An 18557-nucleotide genomic window follows, 5' to 3' on the forward strand; every position below is an offset into this window, starting at 1 on the left:
GAAAAACCCACAGCTTACAGGATACTCAGTGGTGAAAGACTAAAAGCTTTTCCTCTAAAAATAGGAACTAGACAAGGATACTCACTTTTTCCAATTCTATTCAACATAGTATTAGAAGTTCTAGCCAGAGTAATAAGGCAAGGAAAAGAAACAAAAGGCATCCAAGTTAGAAAGGAAGAAATAAAATGATCTGTATTCACCGATGACATGATCTTGTATGTAGAAAACCCTAACTATTACACACACACCAACAAAAAACAAAACAAAACAGAACAAAAACAAACTTTAGAAATAATAAACAAATAACAAAATAGCAGAATACAAAATCAACACTCAAAAATCAGTTGTGTTTCTATATACTAACAACAAAAACCTGAAATTAAGAAAATAATTCAATTTACAATAACACTCAGAAAGAATAAAACACTTAGGAATTAACTTAACCAAGGGGACTTCCCTGGTGGCGCAGTGGTTAAGAATCTGCCTGCCAATGCAGGGGATGCGGGTTCAATCCCTGGTCCGGGAAGATCCCACATCCCACGGAGCAACTAAGGCCATGCGCCACAACTACTGAGCCTGCGCTCTAGAGCCCGTGAGCCACAACTACTGAGCCCGCATGCTGCAACTACTGAAGCCCATGTGCCTAGAGCCCGTGCTCCGCAGCAAGGGAAGCCACCGCAATAAGAAGGCTGCGCACTGCAATAGAGTAGCCCCCACTCGCCACAACTAGAGAAAGCCCGCACGCAGCAACGAAGACCCAACGCAGCCGGAAAAAAAAAAAATTAAAAGAAAAACAAACAAAACAAAACAAAACAAAACAAAAAACCTTAACCAAGGAGGTGAAAGACTTGTACACTGAAAACTGCAAAACATTTCTGAAAGAAATTAAAGAAGACATAAATAAATGGAAGGACACCTTGTGTTCATGGATTAGAAGACTTAATTTTAAAATGTTAATACTACCTGAAACAATCTACAGAGTCAATGCAAACCCTATCAAAATCCCAAAGATTTTATTTTTGCAGAAATAGAAAAATCCATCCTAAAATTCATATGGAATCTCAAAGAACACTACATAGCCAAAGCAATCTTGAAAAAGAAAAATAAATTTGGAAAGCTTACACTTCCTGATTTCAAAATTTACTACAAAGCTGCAATAATGAAAACAGTGTGGTTCTGGTAAGAGAGATATATAGGCCAATGTAATAAAACAGAGAGCCTAGAAATAAACCCATGCACATATATGGTCAAGTGATTTTTTACAAGGGTGACAAGACAATTCAATGGGGAAAGAACAGTCTTTTCAACAAATAATGCAGGGAAAACTGGATATACACATTCTAAATAGGGAAGTTGGACACTCACCTAACACCATATACAAAAAATTAACTCAAAATGGATAAAAGGGGGACTTCCCTGGTGGCGCAGTGGATAAGACTCCGTGCTCGCAATGCAGGGGGCCTGGGTTCGATCCCTGGTAAGGGAACTAGATTCCACATGCATGCCACAACTAAGGAGCCTGCATGCCACTACTAAGGAGCCCTGGAGCCACAACTAAGGAGCCCACCTGCCACAACTAAGACCCAGCGCAACCAAGTAAATAAATAAATATTTTAAAACTGGATAAAAGATCTAAGCATAAGAGCTAAAACTATAAAACTCTTAGAAGAAGACATAGGGGGAAATCTTCATGGCACTGGATTTGACAATGGTTTCTTGGATATGACATGAAAATCCCAGGAACAAAAGCAAAAATAGCAATCTGAACTTTATCAAAATTAAAACTTTTTTGCATCAAAGGACACTATCAACAGAGTAAAAAGGCAACCCACAGAATGGGAGAAAATATTTGCAAATCACATACCTGATAAGAGATTAATATCCAGAATATTTAGAGGCTTCCTAAAACTCAACAACAAAAATCAAAATACTCAATTCAAAAATGGGCAAAGCGTTCAGACATTTCTCCAGAGAAGGTATACAAATGGCCAATAAGCACACGAAAAGATGCTCAACAGCAATAATCATTAGAGAGGTGCAAATCAAAACCACAGTGAGATACTACTTCACACCTATTAGGATGGCTATTACCCACAAACCAAAAACAAGCATTGTCAAGGATGTGGAGGAATTGGAATGCTTGTGCACTGCTGGTGGGAATGTAAAATGTCGCAGCTGCTGTGGAAAACAGTATGGCAGTTCCTCAAAAACTTAAACTTAGAATTACCATTTGATCCAGCAATTCCACTTCTGGGTATATACACCAAAGAACTGAAAGCAAGAACCCGAACAGATATTTGTACACCAAATAAAACCAAGATTTATAGCAGCATCATTCACCGTAGCCAAAAGCAGAAACAATACAAATGTCCATCAACAGGTGAATGGATAAACAAAATATAGTATACATGTACAACAGAATCTTATTCAGCCTTAGAAAGCAATGAAATTGTGATACATGCTACAATATGGATGAACCTTGAAGACACTATGCTAAATGAAATAAGTGAGACCGAATAGGACAGATTCTGTATGATTCCACTTGAAAGAGACACCTTGAGTAGTCACATTCATAGAGAATGTGGAACAGTCATTACCAGGGGCTCGGGGAGCAAGGGATGGGCAGTTATTGTTTAATAGGTGTACAGTTTCAGCACAGGACGATGAAAAGTTCTGGAGATAGATAGATAGATGGTTGTACAGCAATGTGAACATACTTAATGCCACTGTAGTGTACAGTTAAAATGGTTAAAATGTTAATTTTTATGTTATGTATATTTTATCACACACAAAAAAAGAAAAACAAAAATCTCTCACCACTCTGCAGACTTTTTAACTTTAACAATACATTATGACTATTCTCCTGGTCAACAAATATAAATCTAATTCACTCTTTTTAATCACTGCACAATATATCATAGAAAGGGTATGCTACACCATATTTAACTACTCCCATATTGAGAAACACTTGCTGTTATAAATAACGTTGCAGTCAGAATCTTTAAGGTTCTTACGATGTATTCGTTCTGTGCAATGGAGTCTCCAAACTGTGATTCCTGGTGAATGGTATATTTAGATCTTTATTTAATGCATTTTCAATTTGTATTTGTTCAACGTATCAAGCAGGAGGGAAGATGTTCCGCATTAGTTAGGTTATGGACTCGGTTGCATGTGACGAAAACCTCCAATAGCTGTGACTTACAGCTGTGATGTAATTTTGTTTCTCTTTCACATTACAGTCAGGAGATGGGCATTCCAGGACTGGTACACAGACTACTGAGTGAGATCACCCAAGCATCCAGACTCCTTTTATTCTCTTACTCCACCATTCATTTTCATGGTCCCTGATGGCCCACTGTCATGTCCATATTCCAGTCAGCAGGAGAGGGGAGGGGAAAAGCCCGGCACAAGCCCGTCCTCTCAGGACTCCACCCAGAGGTTGCCTAAACCACTTCCACTCACAGCTTATTGTCCTGAACTTAGTCACGTAACCCATCCTACCTAAAAGGGAGGCTGGGAAAGATGGCGCTCCTGCGGGGTGGCTGTGTGCCCCGTTAGCACCGTGATGGCCAAGAGGAGATGAGATGATGAACAACTCTATGATAAGATCCTCCAAAAGAACAGTCAATTATGTCAGCAGTATTTATAAAATAAACCATTTCCCACCGAATTAAAATGCCATCCTTGTGTTCATTTAGGCACATATGATTGATCTGTTTCTAAATGCTAATCTGCTCCACTTTTATATTAAATGAACTTTGTAATAATTGTTAGCTGCTCTCATTGTATTACAGTTGTTGATATATTAGTAATTTAGCTTTTGTTAACTGTTTGATTTAAGCTGTTTGATTTACACTATTTCCACAGATCAACTTAAAGACGGTCAAACTTATTTTGTAAAAACTGGTTTGTCCTGGCTCTTGGATATTATCATTTGAGGCAGAAGTAATTTTCTTAGTTCTGGGTTTTCAATGTTAAGAACCATCTCTACCCACCTGTGACTACAGCTAAGCAGTCACACATTTATTTCATCATCGTTGCCTTAGAGGAAAAGGGACCATTACTGAAGAGAAAGCCTGACAACAGCAGGGGTCTGGTGAGAGGCACAGCATTTCCCAGGGTAACAGGCATCCAGGACTCCGCCTTACCATCCACTTCACAAACAGTGGGTGTGAGCAAGGGCCAGGATGAGGCCTAATGGTTAAATCAGTTCCCACGCTGATGGGAAATTAAAGTGGTACCCTCCAGCTCCTGGCTCTGGCACACTGTCCATCTCAAGTGTGTGGCTCCATTAGCCTTTTAACTGACAGCCCTGCCTCTGGCTTTATCTCCTTCCACCAGGCCTCATGCACTCTATTTATAGAGGAAAATTTTGCTCAGGTTTATGCCTTATGCTCAAAAGTGCCTTCCTTTGACTTTGGCTTTAGAGAAAAGAAAAGCTATGTGATCCAAAGAAGCTGCACTGGGGATCCTGTCCTCCTTCCACCCTGCTTTTGCCTCTCTCTAAAACCTAAATACAGCATCTCTTCCATGAAGCCTTCCTGGTTTCCAGTGCCTACAACAATGGAATAAGCTGGAAGGCATCTTAGAGACCTGGAGGCTCCATTCTCAGCCCTGACTTCCTCTGCTCCCCTGAATCTGCCCACACTCCTCCCCCAGATTCTGATCAGTGGTCTGAGATGGAGCCGTACCTCTTGCGTTATTTTAACTTCCACAAGGGATTATGACCAACAGATGGGGTGGGAAACTATACCACTAGGCCAACCACTTAACGTAGAGATGAGGGCATGGAGACCACATGACACTGCAAAGCCACGCCTTCCTTCCTAGGAGCAGCTCCTTCCGGGCAGGGACATTAGCTCCTTTGCAGCTGTGTCTCCAGAGCCTAGAACTGTGTCTACCTGGCACGCAGATTTGCTGGCAGTTCTGTTGAATGAATACGACATCAAGCTTAACCTAGAAAACTGGTCCGGGATATGACACCAGAGCCTTCCTTTGCTGGAGGGTGATCCGTGCCTAGTTGGCAGGCCTGTTCACCACCATTGCTTGGCTTGTTAAACGGTCTTCCTTGAGCCAGCCTCCGCTGTCACCTCCCAGGCTCTGTTCATTGCTTTGCATCATAGGAGGTCGAAGTTAGTCACGGCTGGCCTTACGTGCCTGGGAACCGGCCCCTGTTGGAACACAAATCTTAGGGAGTGTCTGGAGCCAGGAAACAACCCTGCGGGAGTTGTCAGGGGCGTGGAGGACAGTGCGGACTTTGAGACGGGCAGCCCAGCCCCCGGGCAGGTGCGGGGAGGGGCGGTCGGGGTTGGGGGAGGACCGGCTGGCGGCGGCCGGGCAGGGAGGGGCGCTCGCACCTGCGGGGTGGCAGCTGCACCCGGCGCGCAAAGCGGCCACGGACTGACGGCTCGTAGGCGCTCGGCGCAGGTGAGACGCCGGCTGCGGGCAGGGGGCTCGGCCCGGAGGGGTTCCGACGCGGAGGGGCTCGGCCAGGGGAGGGGTCTCGGCTGGGGAGGGCAGGGAGGCGCTGGAGGTCCAGGGGTGGGGAAGCTGACCCGAGGGCCCCCTCGGGGCTGGAGGTGGGGCCGCACTGGGAGGCTCCCTCCGCGCCCGCGCACCTGTGGCCGATCGCCAGCGGCCCTGGGGTGAATATTGTCGCGACCCCGGCCTGGCAGGGCGACCGTGTCGCCCGGTGAGAGGAGCTTCCAAGTGTGAAGCCCCTGCCCTCCGTTCCGCCCCGAGGATCGGAACCCCCCCCGCGGTGATGACTCGTGTCCCGCCCGGAGACCGGAGCTGTCTTGAGTCCGCGGCTCGCAGCGGCGGCACTTCCACCCCGACCCTCCCCGGGCTGGCGGCGCCCGCCCCCCGCGAATGCGCCCACCACATACTCCCCTTAGGCCAGCAAGCCTTGAGGCTAACAGTGAGAGGCAACTGACAGATAATGTCCCCTGAGCCATTATTTAGCTTTCACGGACAGGCCAGTGGGCAGAGGGATGCGAGGGGTCAAGGGGGAAGGTTAGCAGTGGTTGGAGAGGTTTAGTGGGGCCTGAACATAGTTTTAGGTGTCCCCGTCTGGGTCCAGAGTGATCACCTCCGGAGACAGGAGCTAGCCCTCCATGTAAGAAGGGTTGTGCTGCAGCAACGGAAACCCCTTATGAAATAAACAATTTAAAAATTTTAGCCAGAAATGACCACTTCCTTCCTGTTCTCTTCCACCACTGCCCTCGCCTGCCATTTTCCCCACATCCCTGGCCGTCTGCCCCGTTGCCCTACCCACCGCTCTGCTGGGCTCATAAAGTGACAAAAGAATTTTACCTGTGTTTTTGCATTCACTTCAATAAGTAGTACGGCTTATTGTTAAAGGAAACGTGTACTCTTTTTAACCAGATGTGCAACATATCAGTATATTCTGGGTTTTGTACCATGTTGAACACTGCTGGGGAGAAAAATAATACACTCTGAGATAGGGGGGTGCGGCCTGCTTCAGACTGAGCTCTTCCTGAGTGACAGTTCCTCTGCTTAATAATATGATGTAGTTACCCTCTGTTCCTAAAGCTTCTGGAAAAGATATGGAACTGATATGAGGGCTTTGTTGAATAAGGCCCCTTAATTTTACAAGGGGAGAGCACCTGACATAAGCAGAGAAAAAGGCATTATTTCTGGTTATGCATTATTTGTTCTGGTACTACAGGAGGCAAGCACTCAGTTTTCTTTTTAAAGACCTTTGATTTCCTCGCACTTCTTCCATGGGCGGTGGAAGCAGTATTACCACTTATCACATACTCTGCATTTTTCCTTCTATTCTGCGGGTTCCTCCCCGACCCTTCTGGGGAATGTTGGTTGTGATGGACTAGGTGAAGTTACTGAATCTCACGTTTGGCACCAGTAATTTTATGTAAAGTATTCCCCAATATCCTTGGTTGTGTGTCTTGCCTAATCTTAGCAAATAGCACTTTGAAATTGTCGGGATTTGGCAAGGGCTGAGGCAAAAGGGTTGGATAAAGAGGAAGAAAGAATTCTGCTTTCTTATCTCCCCACCACCTTCACGTTCACTTTGGCTGCCATGCTCAGTTGGTCAAAGTACAGATGTTACCTACGTTGGTTGTAATCAAAAGATTGTCTCTTTCTCTCAAACGCATCTGCTTGTTGAAAATGGATACGATCAATTTTACCATGTGTAGAACCACTCCCATAGCCACAGTTCCTGTTACTGCAAAACTTTTTATAATTGTGGGTAAGAGAATGGAAGTCATGACTGCGTCATCAGCTAATGGCTGCATATGTAGACAAATTTCCCATCTACACTTGAGACAGGTTATAAGGCAAAACCCAGATTATTCGCAATACTATACCATACTGAATATGGACAATTAGAGGCCGCAGGTAAGTGATGTAATTCCCACACTTCGTTTGAACCCAGCTTCCCTTTTAACCAGCCAACCCTTTCCCCCAAACTTTACTGGGGCTAGAAACAAACAGATGATTTCAACTTTAGCTGTTTTTGTTTCTCTTGCCTATTCTCTTATGTAAAAATAAAATGGGTCACAAGGTACACTATGGCAGGCAGAAGGAAACTCAAAAGATCTATCTGCCTTGTGGAATGAAGAATTAAACTGAAAACATCAAAGCACACTCATGTATTCCCCTAGCAGGATTTAGACTTCTAAGCCATTATCAATATCCTGCTGGTATCAAATCATAATGGGGCTTTACAGAGTACCAGGCATTTTTCCTTAGCACTTTGAGGTCAGAGTAATAGCCCTATATTTTTTTTAGTATGCTTTTTATTTTTTTATTATTTTTTAATAGATCTTTATTGGAATATAATTGCTTCATATTTTATAAATGAGGAAATTGAGACTTAGACACTGAGTGTCCATCCCAGGGTTACTCAGCTGTTACGTGGCAAAGCCGGGTCTCAAACCAGAACTCCCTCCAGCATGTTCTTTTTCCCTTTGTTTGTTTGTTTAATTTGGAGTGGGCAGTTGTTTGTGATTTGTTTAATATATCCTCTGACTTGAACTCTTAGAGTTTAAATTTAGAAACATTCTTGTCTGGTATATTTCATGGCCATCGTTGTTCAATGTAATCACAAAATATTTTAGAGCTGAGCCCAATCTTCTTGTTTTTCAAAGAAGAAAAGTGGATTCGGGAAAAATTAAGCAGTCACCCCACGTAGCTTCCCCAAATGTACTTCGCTAATGAATTACAGAGAAAACCTAGGTCTCCCAATGTCCAGACTATTGCTCCTTCTGGCATGTGGTCCCCTGAGGATTTCCTACATACATAAATCGAGTGGTTTATTTCGATTGACTCTGTTGCTTTAGGGTCTGTGACAGCAAACTATAGCCCCACTGAATCCTGGACTCAGACACCTGTAGATTCTTCTACTCTAACTGTATTCCACATTCCATGAGGGAAAAAGCCTTATTTGTCTGGCCCGTTGTATTATTCCTAGCACAGTGCCCAAAGCACTCAAAAAAATGTGTTCAATATACAGTATATCAAATACACATTTGAACAAGTATGAGATGTCATCAGGATTTCATTCAGCTACAAGTCACAGAAGACCCCACTCTGGGGGCTTAATAAGTAAGGAGTTTATTCTTCTCAGAGAACCAGAGGTCTGCAGGTGCAAAGTCCAGGGCCAGAGCAGGCTCCTTCCACCCTTAGCACGCTTTTGTCCTCACTGAAGGACAGGCACCTCTTCTGTGCTTAATAGAAAGAAGGGCAGAAGGCATGTACCAGCTGAGTCTGTCCCTTTTTGATAATACAGTAAGTCCCCTACATACAAACCTTTAAGTTGTGAACTTTCAAAGACGCGAACATGTGTTCGCATGTCCAATCACGTAAGTTAGTTCACGTGAAATTGCAGCTTGCCCTCTGTCAGTCCTTCAGCTCTACCATCTCCCACCTCCTCTCCCTCCTCCAGTCAGTAACTCTTCTTGCCTGTTCACTCAATGCCAGACCCTGGATGCCAGCTGTTGGACTGTACTACTGTACTTTTCAAGGTATGTACTGTAAGATTAAAACTGTTTTCTTTATTTTTTGTGTACTTTTTTTATGTATTATTTGTGTGAAAAGTATTATAAACCTATTACAGTACAGTACTATATAGCTGAATGTGTTAGTTGGGTACTTAGGCTAACTTAGCTGGACTTACAAATTGGACTTAAGGAACGCGCTCTCGGAACGGAACTCGTTTGTATGTAGGGGACTTACTGTAATATTAAGATCTTCCCTGGAAGCTCCACCCAGTAGCCCTCTTATACATCTCACTGGTATAAAGACTATGTCACACAACTACCCCAAACTGTAAGGAGCCTGAGAAAATCCAGTGTTTTCGTTGGACATGTTGCCAATACAACAAAATAGGGATTCTGTTAATTAGGAAGAATGGATATCGGGTAAGCAAATAGCAGTGTCTGCCATGGTGCTTTTTATGGGTCACTGACTCTGTTTATACATCTGTTATTCTTTTTCATTTTATTTATTTTTTGTTGTTTGGTTTACTAAAAAGCAATAGATAATGCAGTGGGTCTAGGGGAACTTTTTGAAATTGTAGGTTCCAAGTCCTGCCCTGAGAAATGCTGATTACTTAGGTCTGGGATGGGTCTATAAATCTGAATGATAAACGGGCACTGCAGGTAATTTGAATGCAGGTGGTCAAAGGACCACAACTCGAAAAACACTGAACTTGGGGTAGTTTAGCAGAGGCGCCTTCGTTTTATTTCCAACAGCTTTCTTGTCTCACTCCTCTTGGGGCATCACTTTCTTTTTTTAATTCTCTGTTTTGGTCAAAACAAATAAATGTATAGTCTTAAAAGTTCTACGAGGTTTTTATGGAGTTTATACTAAGCTGCATCCCCAGAGGCAACTACTTTCCATGCTTTCGGCTACATTTTTCTCATGTTTACCATCATATTCCCAAATAACATGCAAATACTGGCTCTTCCCCCCACCCCCCGGCCACACACACACAGTTCTAGATAATATCTACTGACATCCTACCTTGAAGGATGTGGCTTTAGCTCTCTTATACCCTCATAATTCTACCTCACATTCACTTCTCTTTCTTGAAAGTTCCCAATATATCAAGTTATATCATAATATTTTTCGATATAGTAATGTTTAGTGTTTGCATTATTATGACTACGTAAATATTATTCACAACTGAGCCATATGATAAACCATGATTTTTACACCTCCTCTCTTGTACAACCTTTTCTACCGTCCTGGAGTTAGTCATTGCTACATCTTCAATTGCTTAAGTGTTGAGTACTCATTACTAATTCTTGCTCAACCTTCGACAGGATGGTAAAATTCCTCACAGTAGAGTTAGTCAACGTCAAGTAAGTAGCCAGTTTTCTTTTTTTTTTTCCCTTGGGAAATCCCTGCTCAGCCAGCTCCCCCCATTCTCTGGAACTGGTCCTTCTCTGAGCCCCTTGTTACCCTGGAAGCTCCCTCATTGGCATCCTGTGGATTGTACAGGATTCCTGTCCCTTAGAGTCCATGCCTTGGACTCCGTTCCTTGGTTCTGCTGGAGCATAGTTTCCTGAGGAAGGATGCATGGAGGCAGAGGCAGCTTCACCCGGAGCTGATGAAGTCATGGGGCCACTGTGAGGGCTGCAAATCACTGCAAGCTGTCGGGGATGTGGGCAGGGAGGCAGGTTGCCATCGAGAGGCATTTTTGGTCAATTTTCTAAAGAGATTTTAAAAGAAAGAGCCCTGAATCTCCATGGCTCCTGTTTGTTGTGATTTCTTTCCTCAATGTAAATATTCACCTTCACACCCAACTCTGTAATTCAATGACTTTTTTTTTCTTTTAATTTTTGGATTTTATTTTTTTATACAGCAGGTTCTTATTAGTCATACACTTTATACATCAGTGCACACATGTCAATCCCAATCTCACAATTCATTCCACCACCACCACCACCACCCGCCGCTTTCGCCCCCTGGTGTCCATACGTTTGTTCTCTACATCTGTGTCTATTTCTGCCCTGCAAACCGGTTCATCTGTACCATTTTCTAGGTTCCACATGTATGCGTTAATATACGATATTTGTTTTTCTCTTTCTGACTTACTTCACTCTGTATGACAGTCTCTAGATCCATCCACATCCCAACAAATGACCCAGTTTTGATCCTTTTTATGGCTGAGTAATATTCCACAGTATATATGTACCACATCTTCTTTATCCATTCGTCTGCTGACGGGCATTTAAGCTGCTTCCATGACCTGGCTATTGTAAATAGTGCTGCAATGAACATTGGGGTGCATGTGTCTTTTTGAATTATGGTTTTCTCTGGGTATATGCCCAGTAGTGTGATTGCTGTATCATATGGTAATTCTATTTTTAGTTTTGTAAGGAAACTCCATACTGTTCTCCATAGTGGCTGTCATTCCCACCAACAGTGCAAGAGAGTTCCCTTTTCTCCACACCCTCTCCAGCATTTGTTGTTTCTAGATTTTCTGATGATGCCCATTCTAACTGGTGTGAGGTGATACCTCATTGTAGTTTTGATGTGCACTTCTCTAATAATTAGTGATGTTGAGCAGATTTTCATGTGCTTCTTGGCCATCTGTATGTCTTCTTTGGAGAAATGTCTACTTAGGTCTTCTGCCCATTTTTGGATTGGGTTTTTTAATATTGAGCTGCATGAGCTGTTTATATATTTTGGAGATTAATCCTTTGTCCATTGATTTGTTTGCAAATATCTTCTCCCACTCTGAGGGTTGTCTTTCCGTCTTGTTTATGGTTTCCTTTGCTGTGCAAAAGCTTTGAAGTTTCATTAGGTCCCATTTGTTTTTGTTTTTATTTCCATTACTCTAGGAGGTGGATCAAAAAATACCTTGCTGTGATTTATGTCAAAGAGTACTCTTCCTATGTTTTCCTCTAAGAGTTTTATAGTGTCCAGTCTTACATTTAGGTTTCTAATCCATTTTGAGTTTATTTTTGTGTATGGTATTAGGGGGTGTTCTAATTTCATTCTTTTACATGTAGCTGTCCAATTTTCCCAGCACCACTTACTGAAGAGACTGTCTTTTCTCCATTGTATATCCTTGCCTCCTTTGTCATAGATTAGCTGACCATAGGTGTGTGGGTTTATCTCTGGGCTTTCTATCTTGTTCCATTGATCTGTATTTCTGTTTTTGTGCCAGTACCATACTGTCTTGATTACTGTAGCTTTGTAGTATAGTCTGAAGTCAGGGAGTCTGATTCCTCCAGCTCCGCTTTTTTCCCCTAAAGACTGCTTTGGCTATTCGGGGTCTTTTATGTCTCCATACAAATTTTAAGATTTTTTGTTCTAGTTCTGTAAAAACTGCCATTGGTAATTTGATAGGGATTGCATTGAATCTGTAGACTGCTTTCGGTAGTATAGTCATTTTCACAATATTGATTCTTCCAATCCAAGAACATGGTATATCTCTCCATCTGTTGGTGTCATCTTTAATTTCTTTCATCAGTGTCTCATAGTTTTCTGCATACAGGTCTTTTGTCTCCCTAGGTAGGTTTATTCCTAGGTATTTTATTATTTTTGTTGCAATGGTCAATGGGAGTGTTTCCTTAATTTCTCTTTCAGAATTTTCATCATTAGTATATAGGAATGCAAGAGATTTCTGTGCATTAATTTTATATCCTGCAACTTTACCAAATTCATTGATTAGCTCTAGTAGTTTTCTGGTGGCATCTTTAGGATTCTCTATGTATAGTATCATGTCATCGGCAAACAGTGACAGTTTTACTTCTTCTTTTCCTATTTGTATTCCTTTTATTTCTTTTTCTTCTCTGATTGCCGTGGCTAGGACTTCCACAACTATGTTGAATAATATTGGTGAGAGTGGACGTCCTTGTCTTGTTCCTGATCTTAGAGGAAAGGCTTTCAGTTCTTCACCATTGAGAATGATGTTTGCTGTGGGTTTGTCATATATAGCCTTTATTATGTTGAGGTAGGTTCCCTCCATGTCCACGTTCTGCAGAGTTTTTATCATAAATGGGTGTTGAATTTTGTTAAAAGCTTTTTCTGCTTCTATTGAGATGATCATATGGTTTTTATTCTTCAGTTTGTTAATATGGTGTATCACATTGATTGATTTGTGTATATTGAAGAATCCTTGCATCCCTAGGATAAATCCCACTTGATCATGGTGTATGATCCTTTTAATGTGTTGTTGGAGTCTGATTACTAGTATTTTGTTGAGGATTTTTGCATCTATATTCATCAGTGATATTGGTCTGTAATTTTCTTTTTTTGTAGTATCTTTGGTTTTGGTGTCAGGGTGATGGTGGCCTCATAGAATGAGTTTGGAAGTGTTCTTTCCTCCGCAATTTTGGAAGAGTTTGAGAAGGATGGGTGTTAGCTCTTCTCTAAATGTTTGTTAGAATTCACCTGTGAAGCCATCTGGTCCTGGACTTTTGTTTGTTGGAACATTTTTAATCACAGTTTCAATTTCATTACTTGTGATTGGTCTGTTCATATTTTCTATTTCTTCCTGGTTCCGTGTTGGGAGGTTATACCTTTCTAAGAATTTGTCCATTTCTTCCAGGTTGTCCATTTTATTGGCATAGAGTTGCTTGTAGTAGTCTCTTAGGATGCTTTGTATTTCTGTTGTAACTTCTCCTCTTTCATTTCTAATTTTATTGATTTGAGTCCTCTCCCTCTTTTTCTGGATGAATCTGGCTAATGGTTTATCAATTTTGTTTATCTTCTCAAAGAACCAGATTTTAGTTTTATTGATCTTTGCTATTGCTTCCTCTGTTTCTATTTCGTTTATTTCTGCTCTGATCTTTAGGATTTCTTTCCTTCTGGTAACTTTGGGTTTTGTTTGTTCTTCTTTCTCTAGTTCCTTTAGGTGTAAGGTTAGATTATTTGAGATTTTTCTTGTTTCTTGAGGTAGGCTTGTATAGCTATAAACTTCCCTCTTAAAACTGCTTTTGCTGCATCCCATAGGTTCTGGATCATCATGTTTTCATTGTCATTTTTCTCTAGGTATTTTTTGATTTCCTCTTTGATTTCTTCAGTGATCTTTTGGTTATTTAGTAATGTATTGTTTAGCTTCCATGTGTTTGTGTTTTTTGGTTTTTTCCCGTAATTCATTTCTAATCTCATAGCGTTGTGGTCAGAAAAGATGCTCGATGTGATTTCAATTTTCTTAAATTTACTGAGGCTTGATTTGTGACTCAAGATGTGATCTACCCTGGAGAATGTTCCATGCACACTTGAGAAGAAAGTGTAATCCGCTGCTTTTAGATGGAATGTCCTATAAATATCAATTAAATCTGGTCTATTGTGTCATTTAATGCTTCTGTTTCCTTATTTACTTTCATTTTGGATGATCTGTCCATTGGTGTAAGTGAGGTGTTAAAAGTCCCCCACTATCATTGTGTTACTGTCGATTTCCTCTTTTAGAGCTGTTAGCAGTTGCCTTATGTATTCAGGTGCTCCTATGTTGGGTGCATATATATTTATAATTGTTGTATCTTCTTCTTGGATTGATCCCTTAATCATTATGTAGTGTCCTTCCTTGTCTCTTGCAACATTCTTTATTTTAAAGTCTATTTTATCCGATATGAGTGTTGCTACTCCAACTTTCTTTTGATTTCCATTTGCATGGAATATCTTTTTCCATCCCCTCACTTTCAGTCTGTATGTGTCCCTAGGTCTGAAGTGGGTCTCTTGTAGACAGCATATATGTGGGTCTTGTTTTTGTATCCATTCAGCAAGCCTGTGTCTTTTGGTTGGAGCATTTAATCCATTCACGTTTAAGGTAATTATAAATATGTATGCTCCTATTACCATTTTCTTAATTGTTTTGGGTTTGTTTTTGTAGGTCCTTTTCTTCTCTTGTGTTTCCTACTTAGAGAAGTTCCTTTAGCATTTGTTGTAGAGCTGGTTTGGTGGTGCTGAATTCTCTTAGCTTTTACTTGTCTGTAAAGCTTTTGATTTCTGCATCAAATCTGAATGAGAGCCTTGCCGGGTAGAGTAATCTTGGTTGTAGGTTCTTCCCTTTCATCACTTTAAGTATATCATGCCACTCCCTTCTGGCTTGTAGTTTCTGCTCAGAAATCAGCTTGTTTACCTTATGGGAGTTCCCTTGTATGTTATTTGTCGTTTTTCCCTTGCTGTTTCAATAATTTTTGTCTTTAATTTTTGCCAATTTGATTATTATGTGTCTCAGCATGTTTCTCCTTGGGTTTATTGTGTATGGGAGTCTCTGCGCTTCCTGGACTTGGGTGGCTATTTCCTTTCCCACATTAGGGGAGTTTTTGACTATAATCTCTTCAAATATTTTCTCAGGTCCTTTCTCTCTCTCTTCTCCTTCTGGGACCCCTATAATGCAAATGTGGTTGCATTTAATGTTGTCCCAGAGGTCTCTTAGGCTGTCTTCATTTCTTTTCATTCTTTTTTCTTTATTCTGTTCCGCAGCCGTGAATTCCACCATTCTGTCTTCCAGGTCACTTATCCGTTCTTCTGCCTCAGTTATTCTGCTATTGATTTCTTCTAGTGTAGTTTTCATTTCAGTTATTGTATTGTTCAGCTGTTTGTTTGTTCTTTAATTCTTCTGGGTCTTTGTTAAACATTTCTTGTATCTTCTCAATCTTGCCTCCTTTCTTTTTCCGAGGTCCTGGATCAACTTCACTTTCATTATTCTGAATTCTTTTTCTGGAAGGTTGCCTATCTCCACTTCATTTAGTTGTTTTTCTGGGGTTTTATCTTGTTCCTTCTTCTGGTACATAGCCATTTGCCTTTTCCTCTTGTCTTTCTGTGAATGTGGTTTTTGTTCCACAGGCTGCAGGACTGTAATTCTTCTTGCTTCTGCTGTCTGCCCTCTGGTGGATGAGGCTATCTAAGAGGCTTGTGCAAGTTTCCTAATGGGGACTTTTTCTTAAAGTGGGTAAGATTCAGGCCCCAAAAGACCTGGTTGGTTTTTGAGAAATTGCGCGCTTAAGATGTCATCTTTCTTCCTTCACACTTGACTGATGGTTTGATGAACTGAAAATAATTTCCCCTCAGAATTTTGAAGGCATTGCTCCATTTCCTTCCACCTTCTCATAGTGCTCTTGAGAAGCTAATGCCATTCTGATTTTTGACCTCTTATATTTTGTTTTAATCTCTGGAAGTTTGTAGGGTTTTCTTTTCTTTTTTCCTCACGTCCTGATATTTCACAATGTTGTAAGCTGATGTTGGGCTTTTCTTGTTTGGTTGGTCACTGTTCTAGGTACTTTGAAGACCTTTTCAATCTAAAAATCATGTTCTTCAGTTCTTCTGTTATATAATTCCCTCTGTTGTTTCTGAAACTATATTAATTACTTAGATGTTGGATCTCTTGAATCTGTCTTGAATCTTGTCATTTAGTTCTAATAAATCTTCCAACCCTTCTATTAAATTTTTGCATTTCTACCACCATATGTTTAATTCCCAAGGGCTTTAATTTGGGGTGGAGGGGAACTTCCAATTTTTTTTTAATAGCATCCTGTTCTTATTTCATGGATGCAGTATCTCCTCATATTTCTCTGAAAATATTAAATTAACTATCATTTCTGCATTTTAAAAGTTTTCTTCAGCTGCCTACAATGTCTGTGTTTATTTTCAAAGTCCCCTTTTCTGTTGTTTTGGTTCTGTCTTTCATGTTGGAAGCAGTATTCAAATGTCCATGTTTAAGAATGTTGTACTAACATGCAGTCTGTGAGTGTGTCTTGTAGATGGGAGAGCCTCGTTGCAGAGTGATTAGGCAGAGCAGGCTTTTTTGGATGGCTTATCATTATGTCTCTAGCAGCTTTCTAGTACAATCAGTTTCTCATGAGAAACCCGTTTATTCTTGTTTGAGAGAAGGCCATTGATAACTTAGACTGATTTATTATGTAATTTGTTTAATAGTAGAGGTTCCTGTTTTGAGGTGGCTCCGTGGTAGTCTAGGATTCAAAACCAGAATTTGTTCTTGACTCCCCCCGCCCCCCCGCTTTGAAGTACCTGGTGCTTTTGTGCCCCTCTATGCATCACCTTCTATCAACAGCACAGAGACCATCAGAAAGCTTCCAGAGACAAAGCTTTTTTCTATTACAAAAAAAAACGTCTGAGATCCTAGGGCAATGAAAGTCCTGTGAGCACATGTATAATTGTTTTGTAATAACCATTTGCAAAACATTCATTACCCACCAACAAGGAAATACTTATTAATGCAGGATAAATTAGGGCTTTTGGAGAAGTTCCATATCAGGATAGTGTTTGTCATAGTAGGTCATTTGGGAGAAGATTTAATTATGATGGAAAAGTATATTAGCCTAGTATTTTTCTTTAGGAGGTTATATGGGGAAGATATTTTCCTAATACTTCTGGAGGATGTCTTGGTGATAGATCTGGGGACAGAGTTTCTGCCCTTGAAGGTCACTCTCCAAATCCATATCCTTTTCCCCTTGTGCAGCCTGACGTGTGACAATCAACACTTGGGGCAGATTTGTCACTCTTTTTTTTTTGCTGAGAAAGCTTTACAGCACCAGGTAACAGAAATGGTACGGGAGTGATTCTTGGTTTAGCTTTCAAAGACCTCTTAACTGGAAGGTGAAAGCATTAGATACTGGATTTTCTACTGTTGGCTTTTCCTTCTCAGACACCTTCAAAGAAGCCTGCAAACTCCTTGAAGGCTGGGGCCCAGTCTTACCTCTACTCCTCCACCTGCAGAACAATGCCTGATACATAACAGACACTGAATACACATGGCTTGAATTAAATTGTCTCCATTATCCATATTTTAAAATTATTTTTTCCTTTGTCAATTTATTGGGTTTTTTTCCCATTATCCATTTTAAATTAGCCCTTCCTACTTGTCCCCTTGCTGCTTCCTCTGTTCCTTTTGCATCTTTTTATGTCACTCCCTCTGGGAGGATGCTACCTCATTCTCAAATCTGATGTGTGAAACAGCTGTTAGAACCCAGACTGGGAAGATCTCAAACTCAGGACTCCAGGTAGAATTTCCAGGGGTGAAAACGCCCCGTTATCACCTTACTAAAGATGTAATAGTTTCTTGGGTTTTCGGCAGACACCCCACCTCCATCCCATCTGTAGCCACAGTTCTGTTTGACTCTTTTCCCTCCTTGTGCTCTGTGCCTTGCTGTCCTGTCCCTCACTTCCTTCCACTCTCCCTGATCTGGTCCCCACTTTGACCCAAACCTTCTCTTTGGTTCTAACATTGTTTTCCTACCTTCCCTCCCCTTCCTTTATCTACCACCTGGCATATTTTGTACAAAGCACGGTGGTGTACTAATTTCTGAAGACCTACCCTGCCTGAGGCAGACACCTTTTCAAACCTCACTCAGCCCAGGAGGAAAAATCTCTCTTCTGCCTGTTTTTGAGATCGTTTCTATGCTTTGGTCTCACTGGGGTTGTTTATTTTTATATGGAAGGCTCCAGAACAAGAACTAGGCTACAGCATAATACAGTGACCTGTAGATTAGTGTTTATCAAACACTACCACTCACCATAGAACATGTGATCCCTCGACACAGAGGCTTAGCAAGGAACAGCCTGGCATAAGGTGAAGCCTCTCTAAATGC

General features: G+C 41.3%; 1 protein-coding gene across 2 annotated transcripts in view; it reads left to right on the forward strand.

Annotated features, from left to right (window-relative positions):
• Positions 1 to 5295: 5295 nt before the first annotated feature.
• Positions 5296 to 18557, forward strand: part of TMEM45B (transmembrane protein 45B) — a 30712-nt gene continuing 17450 nt past the window's right edge. The window contains exons 1-2 of one of the 2 annotated variants that reach the window (XM_049713606.1): positions 5384 to 5427; positions 8933 to 9011. The gene's annotated coding sequence lies outside the window, so the exon portion shown is untranslated. Of the gene's footprint in view, positions 5428 to 8932; positions 9012 to 18557 lie in introns of both variants that reach the window. The other variant, XM_033406976.2, reaches the window with a different exon arrangement.

Source organism: Orcinus orca, chromosome 8 (genome assembly GCF_937001465.1).
Source record: "Orcinus orca chromosome 8, mOrcOrc1.1, whole genome shotgun sequence".
In the NCBI taxonomy this organism is placed as follows: Eukaryota; Metazoa; Chordata; class Mammalia; order Artiodactyla; family Delphinidae; genus Orcinus; species Orcinus orca.